We start from the raw sequence: 12,549 nt of genomic DNA, 5'->3' as shown, positions 1-12,549 counted from the left end.
CAAAGGTTATGGTGATGGAAATATATGTGAGAAGAGTCAAAGATGATGACTCTTTAGGCTGGGTAGGCTAAATGATGTGGGTTCAAGCCCCCAAGTCTAGCTCTCGATGGATAGGGGTAAGCATTGGATATTCTTTGACTCGATCAAGCATGGATATGAATATAAATGATGTGAATATGAATGTGGCCGCACCTCGATGTGAGGCTACCTACGTATCCGTTAGGAATCAGGCCGAACGTAGCTCTAGCCAAACTTTCCACAAGTGTATATACACCTCAAAGAGGTCTTTCAAGGGTTGTAATATGGTTAAGTTGATGGTTTAAAGAAGAAAAGGGTACAAGGCTCAAGACCCGAGAGAATCCCTAAGATGTGTAATTGTGAATTTGAAATTTTTGAATTTTGCAAGTTTATTTTCATTTTTTTTTTACTTTTCGTTTTTTTTCATTCTTTTGAATCAATGTCGGCAATCTCAGATCATGCGGTTAATCACTCACTTAGCATTCATGTTTCTCAACCACGGTACCAAACACTCGATGAGAGACGCAATTTGAGACATGTTCATATCAAAGACATTGGAACACTTGCCCTTAGACATTGTTTTATTATTGCTTTGCTACTTTTTTTTTTAATTGCTTTTTGAATGTTACACAAATTTCACACTTTCTCATCCCAGGGCTAGGTGAATATGGGGTGAATAAATAAGGTCAATCGTTAGACAAGGCTCAAAGTGGTTGATGAAGAAATGGATATGTGATTGAATGGTTAATGGGAAATGAATGGGTTGCAAAGGTGCCTCAAATCATTGGTATACATTGTGTTCAGTGGCGGAACCAGAATTCTTATATTGGGGGGCCAAAATCAATTTTCTTTTAGTTCCACATTGTATTTTCCATTTCTCGTTAGATAGCTAAAACTTTATGAAATAAAATAAATTCTTCTATTATTTAAAAAAAAAAAAAAAAAAAAAAAAAAAAAAAAAAAAAAAAAAAACTTCTAACTATAATACATATTTATAACTTCTTCAGACTATATTGTAATATAGTTCTACCACTTCGTATTTGTATATCACTACAAACATACTGATGGGATCATTTTTTCAATAAAAGAAGTAATTAGATTCCCAAAATGTCCACTAGAAAATAATGTGAGCATGGGGTAGGTAGTAGCTTAGGTAGTGATGTGCTGATGTGCTTGTGTCAAAAAAATAGAGGGATAAAAAAATGCAACAACAAGAATCGAACTGTAGACCTACAGAAAGGAACCCCTTAACTCTCTCATTTGTTAAACCAACTGATCTGTGATGCAAAGGCATTACATAACTGAAAAATTAATTATTATACTGAATCAAGGGGGTGGCCATGGCCTACCCCAGCCCCCCCCCCCCCCCTTGATTCCGCCCCTGATTGTGTTCGGTTCGGCAATTGATATCTTCTTCTTTTTTTTTTTTTTTTTTTTTTTTTTTTGCTAATCACATGATCGAATGTAAGAAAGAGATGATCATTTATGAAGAAGGTAAGAAATGTGACACATGGATAAGGAGAACCTATGCTAGACTTTTTAGGGGGGGGGGGTTGAAACAAAAGAAGAAGAAAATAGGAAATCTTGTTGAGAAGCATCGTGCTTTGTCTTCGCGACTTTTTATGAGTTACTTCTTGTCGCCTGGTGAGGAAAAAAGTTTGTTGATGTTGATGCTTTGAATGGAAGGAAAGAAAGAAGGAGTGACGTTCCCCTTATTTTTCCAACTATTGCCTAGTGATTTTAGACTTAAGTATTGTGTATTGTGTAAGGATGAACTCACTTAATGCATTCACTCAATACTCGGATTGGAAAGGAATAATGTATGAAACAATTTTGAAAACTGATGGGAAATACTCCACTCATTCTTATTACGACGGAAAATGATGCCTGCATAATCCTAATATACGATCATAAACAATATGGTGCATGACTCGGAGACAAAGTGTGTGCAATGACTCAATATGTGTGATTAGTGAGTTTATTAAGACTCGTGGTATGATCGCATGGCTAGACATGAGGACGTTGTGAAAAACAAAGGACCCAATGACCAAATAACACGAAAGACTAAAAGACAAACTAACTTGATTAATTTTGTCCAATTTTAATGTTTATACTATTTACTAAATGAAAACGGTCCATTGGAAATCCTTAGTCATAAATAAGATCAACCACAATCAAAGACAAAGAACACATGTTAAGGTTAGCACAAAAATCGATCACAAAAAACTAGGAAGAGGACTAGAATTCTAGAAGAGTTAGGACTCATGGGTATAGAAAAAATAAATAAAAAAATAAAAATCTATAATCCTATGTTATACGAGTTTACACGGATTAAAGGACTTGGCTAAGACTATCTTGACACGAAAGATATTAAAAAAATCTTTAAAAAACAAAAAAAGAAAGTTGACACTAAAAAGACACCTAAAATGGACAGGCTGCAGTATATTGGTTATAAATATTGATCTGTGACTCTGATTGAGACGAAACCAACGCCAAAACTTAGGCCTACAGATCCATAGGTTGCACGACACGTAACTCTTTCTAGAACTTCGGCTATGACCAAAATAAGTTGACTCTTGTGCAGGATACGAGAATAAAAATCCAGGTTCACTCAAATTAAAAAAAAAATCTATGACTCGACTCTAAAAAAAATAAAAAGGGTTTAATAAGAGAAAAAAAATAATTAAAAAAAAGTCAATAAAAAATGCACATGTAAGCACATCGTCAAGCATGATGCAATGAAGTTCGCAACCTAAAGTCTATGTTCCACTATGGTCAAGATTTTGGGTGTCAAAGGGTACCATGGTTAAGAGTTTGGACACGTTAGCAAGGCAGCCTCCCTTGAGGGTGTATGCCAACGGGCAGCTCCGCGAGTTCGTGATGAAATCGAACTCGAATCCATGATTTGGGTGGATTTAAAAACTCGGATGAACCCTTATTGCCATGAGCGTTTACGAGTTAATAGAGCATAAATCCCCCGGGCTAGCCACATACGTAGAACACGTACTATTGTGGCAAAATAGGTAACTAAAATGCATATGCATATGTGACAATGCCAATTAAATCATAGCAATACAATTCAAGAATCTTTCAAGTCTCATCTACTCATATCAATTAAATATTGATCACTCAAATCGATAAATAACCAATAATCCTCCTCAGTGTAGTCGCCAAATTATAGGCGTCGCTCGAAGTGCGCCTACGTTAAGCATGTGGTGAATATGCTTGACACTCATAGGAAGTGGGAATTGACATAATACGATTAGGGACAAGGAAAGTAAGGACCCGCCAACAAGTTTTTAAGGAACTTGTAAACCGTTCACGGATCATTTAAGGCAACCACGATTAGGGGACAACGATAGGCAACAACGATTGACCCGTGAAGGTTACACCCCATTCATAATCCATGAGATTACTAACTCTATATGGTTTGGAACCATTAAAGGAGGATCGGGGATCATGGTACGAAGTGAGTCATGGAGTCACACTCGCCCGTATTGGCCTCTACTCGATTCTTATGATATAAAGTGATTCCTGTGATCTCAAAGGCATGCAAACAAAGATTTAATTTGCTCCAAACAAACATTTGACTAAATTGGTTGAATATTAATGAAACATATACTTCTAAAATATTAGTGATCACTTGAATTAATAACAAGATTAAAAAGGAACCTAAACCGGTTGTCCAAATTATCTTATTAGGTGTAATTTTCAATTACATATTCCCTTTAACATGCAATATGGTGATAAAAAATAATAATAGAATAAACATTTTATTGGAAGCAATTTAACAACAATAGCGTTAGTCAAATCAAATATAAACCCTAATCATGATACTAGCAATAAAAAATAATAAGGATAATTAAGTGATTAATTACCCACTTTCCGCGTTTCCTTGAATTGCTACATCATGAATAAACTGTTAGTAACTTCAATAAAAATAAATCAAATGGAAATTAATATAGAGTATAGTTGATTTGGTCAAAACCCTCAGTTAATTATACCTTTCACGCCTTGGTTTAAGTATAGAACTTTAGGTATTGTATGAACCCCTTGGAGTGCTTAAAAAAAGAATGATGTAGTTAGGAATGGGAAGGCTAGTGTTTAGGCTAAAGAGGGAGAAGAGAATTATTTGATGATCAAGCTTGTTGATGATTGAAAAAGGGGTGATATGACCTCTATTTATAACGAAAAAGAAGGGTCGAAGAATTAAGATAAAATCCGAATTTAATTAGAATAAAACCCGATATACAGCAGTTTTTGCGATTTTTGTTTTTATCATATTTTTTTTATCCAGAAATTGGAATAAGATAAATAATATGTCATTGGAAAGCTGTTGAAGTCTACTTTCTAACCCAACTGGAATATGATTAAAATATTTTGTAGAATAATATATATGGCCGAAATAGTGAGACGGTGCTAGTTTTGGATAGAGTTTGGTATTTCAATCATATCTTTTTCGTTATAGCTCGGAATTAATATTATACTAGAGTGTACCCGTGCAAAATGCACGGGATATATAAGAAAAAATATTTTTAAAATATGGAAAGTTGATCTTGATGTTATAACTTATACTTGGGCTGCAATGGTCGGTTTTGGACTGGTCGACTATGTTGAACCCTGTTTAGCTTTTCTCTAGTGAGTATTAATAATCGTATTAACAATGTGCTGACACTTGTTATGTCGTGCTGACACCTGCTCTGCATATGATATTCCCTGCTTTGCTTGGAAGCTCAAAAAAAAGGGTCTTACTCTTTTATGTCGGTGGCAACGCAATGTAGCTAGATATTATGGGGTTTACTTTGTCAAATTTATAGAGGTTACCCATTTAGTGTTATAGGGGTTACTCGGTTAGTGTCATATTGGTTAGTGCATGTCTTGCTCTAAGAGTTATATACTTTAATCTGTTGCAAATAGTTATTCGGTGAGGCTTGTTGCGCAAAAACGTTTTGTACTTTTTTTTTTATGATAAGAGAAGTGGAAATTGTTTAGAGAGTAGTGCCTTAAAAAATGCATATAATTGAAGGGTTGGGGATTTAGAGTACTATAGAAAATTGTTGATAAAGGAATTGTATACTCGTAAATGGTAAACCCTTATTATACCTTTTGAGTAACCTAGCTTGAAATAACAAAGTAACCCCCAAAACACTGACAGCATAACCCCTATATTATTAACTAAGTAAGCTTTATATTCGTAACGGGTTAACCATTATAACACTAACCGAGTAATTTCATAAAGTGGTCAGCTAAAAGTTAGTGAACTTATGAGGGGCTATATTATTTTTAAAAATAAATAAAATGCCTATAATTTTAAGATTGAAGTTTTCAAGATTTGGGATGATACAAAATTTTAAAATGAAACATGCAATTATAATATAAATTCCTTCCAATATTGTGTTATAAAAAATTAGTGTTTATATTTGTAATATTAAGTAAAGTGGGTAGTTCCCTCAAAAATTTTAAAGTAAAGTCGGTAGTTTATATATTAACTTTTTATAAGATGAAAAAACATAATAAATATGCTTGTAGTTGAAATGTTAAAAAATGTGCAATTATATATGGAGACATATATTGTATTGTATTATAGTATAAGTGAAAGTGATTTATTTATTTACATTTATTTTTCCTAATTTTAAACCATTTCCAAGAGTTTATTTAATGCTTATACATAGCCCTTAGGGCTACATATAACATTACCCTTCCTGGGAAAAGATAAATAAATTGTCTGGTTGATTTCAATTATCAAATGGAAAATACGTAATTAACTAAAGAAATTTAAGAAGAGAAAAAAAAGTGATGTGCTATTGCAGTAGAGATTATGAAATGGATAAGTATGAGTTTAGTGGGTAGTTTATATTATAACCATGTAAACGTAAAGTGTGCTATTGTAGTAGATTATGATGGGTAGTTTGTAGTGGGTACTTATTATGTAATTAGTTTTTTGTTTGGAAAACATAACTGTTTTAAATTAGAATATAGTAGGTGATTTTGGAGGGATTAGTGTATTTGGGAGGGAGTGAATGTGAGGCAAGTATTTGGGTTTTGGAGCACTCTCGTTAAAACGATTCTTAAATTATATATAAGATTTCCAAGAGTTTATTTAATGCTTATATATAGCCCTTAGGGCTACATATAACATTACCCTCCCTAGGAAAAGATAAATAAATTGCCTTGTTGATTTCAATTATTTGCATTAAATGCACGGGATATATAAGAAAAAATATATTTAAAATATGGAAAGCTGATCTTGATGTTATAACTTATACTTGGGCTGCAATGGTCGGTTTTGGACTGGTCGACTATGTTGAACCCTGTTTAGCTTTGCTCTAGTGAGTATTAATAATCGTATTAACAATGTGTTGACACTTGTTCTGTTATGCTGACACCTGCTCTGCATATGATATTCCCTGCTTTGCTTAGAATCTCAAAAAACAGGGTCTTACTCTTTTATGTCGGTGGCAACGCAATGTAGCTAGATATTATGGGGTTTACTTTGTCAAATTTATAGAGGTTACCCGTTTAGTGTTATAGGGGTTACTCGGTTAGTGTCATATTGGTTAGTGCATGTCTTGCTCTAAGAGTTATATACTTTAATCTGTTGCAAATAGTTATTCGGTGAGGCTTGTTGCGCAAAAACGTGTTGTACTTTTTTTTTTTTGTAGAACACTAATATTAGTGTAAATCGGGTGTATATAAAAGTTTTTCAATTTTCTAATTTTGCGATGTTAAGACAAGACTATATTATTTTTAAACATTTATGAAGTTTGGTCTAATATCTTTCTAGAGTGTACCCGTGCAAAATGCACGGGATATATATAATATTAGAAAGATTTTAAATATATAGTATAAGGAAAAACATTTTTAGAATACGGGAAGTTGATTTTAATGTTGTAACTTAGACCCTGTTCTTTTGAGCTGTTGTGGACTTGTGTTCTGCTGAACTTTGCGTAGCTCTGCTCTACTGAATATTATTAATTTGTTGACACTTGGTTTTCCCTGCTAATTGCTATGCTGAAATCTTATGTTCTTTGCCCTGCTCAAAAGCTTACAAGAACAGGGTCTACTCTTATATGTTAAAAAAAATCTACAACTACCAATTAATTTTTTCTTTTAAATATACATAAATGCTCCAAACTCCCTGAGTTCTCATGGATTTATTTTTTTATATATTATTTTTTTATTAAAAAAAACAACTACCCATTCCACAAAAAAAATCAATAACTACCATCCCACTATTTTTTTAAATTTCTTATTTTTTTGGAATTTTTTACAAGGGAATCTATATTATAATTGTAGAGTTTTTTTTCCAACTTTAATTCACAACACTCTAATTCTTGAATGGAGCAATTCTATGCATTCTATTTATTATAACTCACTCTTATAATTATATGATAAGAGAAGTGGAAATTGTTTAGAGGGTAGTGCCTTAAAAAATGCTTATAATTGAAGGGTTGGGGATTTAGAGTACTATAGAAAATTGTTGATAAAGGAATTGTATACTCGTAAATGGTAAACCCTTATTATACCTTTTCAGTAACATTGAAATAACAAAGTAACCCCCAAAACACTGACAGCATAACCCCTACCCCTATATTATTAACTAAGTAAGCTTTATATTCGTAACGGGTTAACCATTATAACACTAACCGTGTAATTTCATAAAGTGGCCAGCTAAAAGTTAGTGAACTTATGGGGGGCTATATTATTTTTAAAAATAAATAAAATGCCTATAATTTTAAGATTGAAGTTTTCAAGATTTGGGATGATAACAAATTAAAAAATGAAACATGCAATTATAATATAAATTCCTTCCAATATTGTGTTATAAAAAATTAGTGTGTATATTTGTAATATTAAGTAAAGTGGGTAGTTCCCTCAAAATTTTTAAAGTAAAGTGGGTAGTTTATATATTAACTTTATTATAAGATGAAAAAACATAATAAATATGCTTGTAGTTGAAATTTTAAAAAATGTGCAATTATATATGGAGACATATATTGTATTGTATTATAGTATAAGTGAAAGTGATTTATTTATTTACATTTATTTTATCCAAAATTTATAGAAGTGGAAGTTATTAACAAAAAAAAAAAAAAGAAAAAAAAAAGAGAGAGAGAAAAGAAAAAGGATAGATAGGGTAGTTATTTTCCCAAAAAATAAAAAATAAAAAATTGCACCAAATTGTAGAATTGGGGTTTTGGAGTGATGTGGGTAAGTGTTGAAAAAAAAAACTCTTAATTATATATTAGATATCATTAAAAGATAATTTCAAGGGCTATCCAACCATTTAAGATTTGGATAAAGAAAATGAGGCACGAAAATAATATATGACTATCTTTGAACGTCTTTCAATTCGAATAGATTTAGGATTTTCAAAAAGAAAAGTTTTATTCAATTTCAAACTCTTTAATCTTATTTTTTCAAAAAGGATAATTAAGATCTTTTAGAAACATATAGAAGCTTCCAATTAATCCTAATTGGTTTAGGAATGGGATTGGACCCTCCACGTGATCATTGGGTCGTACGTAAGGTGAGCTTAGGTTAGGTATGGCTCAATATAGTATTTTGGTCATAACTTATTCGTTATAACTCGGATTTGGGCTTATAATAAATCGTTAGAAAGCTCTTTTCAAGCCCCATCAACCTATTCAATCATTGGACCCAGACTATGGACCAAAATAAACTGGACTAAACGTTTTAATAAAAAGGACACGAAATGAATGATTTTAAAGGACACAAAATGAATTATTTTGTGTTTAAAGGCACGAAAAGAGGAAAATAAGTTATGGTTTGGGGAAATGGGATAGGAATTGGGTTGGTTTATGAAATGTATTGGGGCTTGAATATGGATTTAAGCACTCCAAGATTAAATACTCAACCCGACCAATAATGGCGGTGAAAGGTGCCTACACCTACATGCCTCGACAACTTTTTGTTCTTGAATTTTCCAGTTTTTTTCGTAGCGTAATTTCGAGTTTAGTTCTGAAAGATATTTCCCTAATTTCCTACGTGTAAAACTCCTATGTTTTTGACGCATTACGGATGGTCTTTCCAATGCGAACCTTTTTATGCTTATGCCAATAATGTTAATCAAAATTACGCACATGAAATACTTAGAACTTTTCGAGTCTCATCCACTCATTCTAAATTATTGCCAAAATAAATTTTAGGAATAAAAATAGAAATCCTCCCTAGCGGAGTTGCCAAAAAACTGTAGGGAATATTTCAAGCATCCCACACTTTAGCCCCACTGTGATCATACACTTAAGCATGGTGGCGTCCAAAGGGAAGAAATCTAGAGTGAAAGAGTCGACAACAAGTTTTAGGAACTTGTAAACCATTCACAGGGTGAAGGTTACACCCCTTAACGATCCAGGAGATCGTTAACCATGACTGAAAGTTCAGGGATGAAGGTACAAATCCAACTTAAAAGAGATTGAACCTGCCCTAAAAATAGGCCTCTACTTTACTTTTCTCGTATTCATGTGCGCTTTCTGACTAACATACAATCAATAGGTTAACCCTAAACCTGTTTAGTCTATGTTGGTTGAATATTAATGCACAAACAAATCTATTATTGGCGATCACTTGAATTATAATCATATTATCCTAAACAATATTATTAATTTATCTTATTAAGCGTGATTACAAGTACAAATTTCATTTAAACATGCATAAAAGGCGTGATCAAGCAATAACAATAAAAATATCAAGCAACATAACAACAATAATATTTTCAATAAAGCAGTATAATATTAGCAAGATCCTAGGCATGATACTAACAATATTAATAACAAACCCTAACATGTCATTAAACATTAAAGATCAATTAGCCCTAACATGACGCTAACATGATATTAGGAAAGAAATAGGAAACATCATATAAACATACATGATATTAGAAATTATAGTTATTACCCTTAACATGATACTAGGAATCATAAAGACATCCTAACATGATACTAGGAATTAAAATAATTAAAGCATAATTTCTATATCAAATGAATAATAAAGCAATTAAATTACTTAATTCGATGCCTCGTACCTCTTTCTAATAACAAAATACACACGTTAGTAACTTTAAGAAAAATAATAAATCAAACAATTAATTTAAATAATTGAAATAGAGATTTGGGACCAAACCCTAAGAAATTATCAACCTTTCACGTCTAGGGAGAAGGCAACTTCGAACTTGGCTAGTTGTGTCTAGAACTAATGAGTGTGAGGAATTTTGAAATAGGGAAGGTTTAGAAAAAGAATAGAGAGAGATGATGGTTGTGAATGATGAAAAACGGGGAAATACGACCTCTATTTATAGGAAAAAATAGCACGGGATCAAAGAAAGTCATATTCGAAATAAAATACCTCATGTCGCCAATGATAGGAGTCAGCGCCAGACGACAAGAGCAACGCCAGGTGACAGCTGCAGCGCCAAGCGACAACTGTTAGCGCCAGACGACAACTTTGTCGTCTCGCGCTGATTCAAAAGTACAACGCGCTTTTGTACGTGGAATCATCTTTTTAAACAGGTAATTCCTCGTCTAAACAGATTTAAAATCATATTTGTGACAAATAATATATTTTATTCAAAATAAAACATCTTTAAAAATATAATTACCAATCCTAATCTTATTAGAATAAAAAAGAACCTTCTAGATATTCCTAGAAGATTAAAATCAATCCTAATCACTTTAGGAATAATAATTAATAGGTCCTCCTCTAGATCAGTGGGCCACATGTAAAGTCATTGGGGCAAATTTAATTTAATCCATAACTTCCTCATTATTCATCGGAATTAGGCTTATAATATATTGTTGGAAAGCTCTTTTCGAGCCCAATCCAACTACACTATTATTGGACCTTTATCATGGACCAAACCAAATTGGACTGACTATTTTCATAAATAAAGTAAGAAAAGAAATATTTTTGAAAACAGAAAGAGAAATATTTTAATAAAAACATCCCCATCACTAGACTTTTCACACTTTCACTTCGTTCGATAATCAAATGACGTGAAAGGTATTCATCACTGGGTTTGGTTTTGGGGAGACACATTTGGGTGTCTACAACCATATTGCATGTTTAAAGGGAATATGTAATTAGAAATCACGCCTAATAAGATAATTTGGACGACCGGCTTAGGTTCCTTTTTAATCTTGTTGTTTAATCAAGTGATCACAATATTTTAGAATTATACGTTGCATTAATATTCAACCAATTTAACATAATTATAGTTTGGAGCAAATTGAATATTTTGTTTGCATGCCTTTGAAATCGCAACAATCACTTTTCACTATAAGAGTAGAGGCCAATACGAGCGAATGTGACTCCATGACTCACTTTATACCATCATCCTCGATCCTCCTTTTGTGGTTGCGAACCATATGGAGTTAGTAATTTCATGGATTATGAATAGGGTGTAACCTTCACTGGTCAATCGTTGTTGCCTTTCGTTATCCCTTTATTCGTGGTTGCCTTAAATGATCCGTGAACGGTTTACAAGTTTCTTAAAAACTTGTTGGTGGCTCCTTACTTTCCTTGTCCCTAATCGTATATGTCAATTCCCACTTTCTATGAGTGCCAAGCATATTCACAAAATGCTTCAACGTAGGCGCACTTCAAACGACACCTACAATTACCTAGTTACCCCCACCGCCCAGCCACCACGCGGGAACTCGCCGCACTTCCTCCTTTCCTCGTCGGAATTGGCCGCACCTCCCCCTCCCATCCTTGAAAAACCTTCCCCTGCCCACGCAAACCCTAGAAATCGTCCACCTACCCAAGCAACGACACAAGCCAAGCCACAACACAAGCCAGCCCACGCAAACCCAGCTTCTCCGCCGCCCAAGATTCCCATACAAGCCACAAGGAGCAGCAAGTTCGCGATTTCCAACACAAGCTACGACAGACAACGATTTTCAGGGGGCGGCGAGGTGGTGGGGGAGGTGCAAATATGGGCGGCGAGTTTAAGTGAGGTGGTGGCTGGGCGGTGGAGTGGCTGGAAAAGTGGGAAAGAGGGGTTGTGTGGTGGTGGTGGTGATTCCTTTTGTTTTGTAAAATAAACAATATTCTACATAAAAAGGGTTTCATTCCATTCTTTTTCATTCCCTTTGCTCATTCCATTCCGATTACCTCTGCAAACCAAACAACATACTACATAGAAAGGGTTTCATTCCATTATATTTCATTCCCTTGTTCATTCCTTGATATTAATACAACTATTTAATTTTGTTGTAACAATATTGGAGTGATTATATTTATTTATTTAACTAGCCAACAATCAAACATCCACCTACAAAGCTAATGCAAGTAGTTGCCAAATAAAACTGTCGACAATCAATCACCAAGCATGCCCTAAATCTATCACAAATTGCCCCTAATTGCTAATACAAATAGTTGATCAGAATAACTTAAAATAACAGCCGGAAATCAATCGCCCAACAAGCCCTAAATTTATCACCAATTAAAAAAAAATAAAAATTGACAATCAGTCTCCAAACAATCCCTAGATCTATCACAAATTGCCCTTGA

The sequence above is a fragment of the Chenopodium album genome, chromosome 6, assembly GCF_948465745.1.
Source record: "Chenopodium album chromosome 6, dcCheAlbu1.1, whole genome shotgun sequence".
Lineage (NCBI taxonomy): Eukaryota > Viridiplantae > Streptophyta > Magnoliopsida > Caryophyllales > Amaranthaceae > Chenopodium > Chenopodium album.
Note: the sequence above shows the minus strand (reverse complement) of the source record.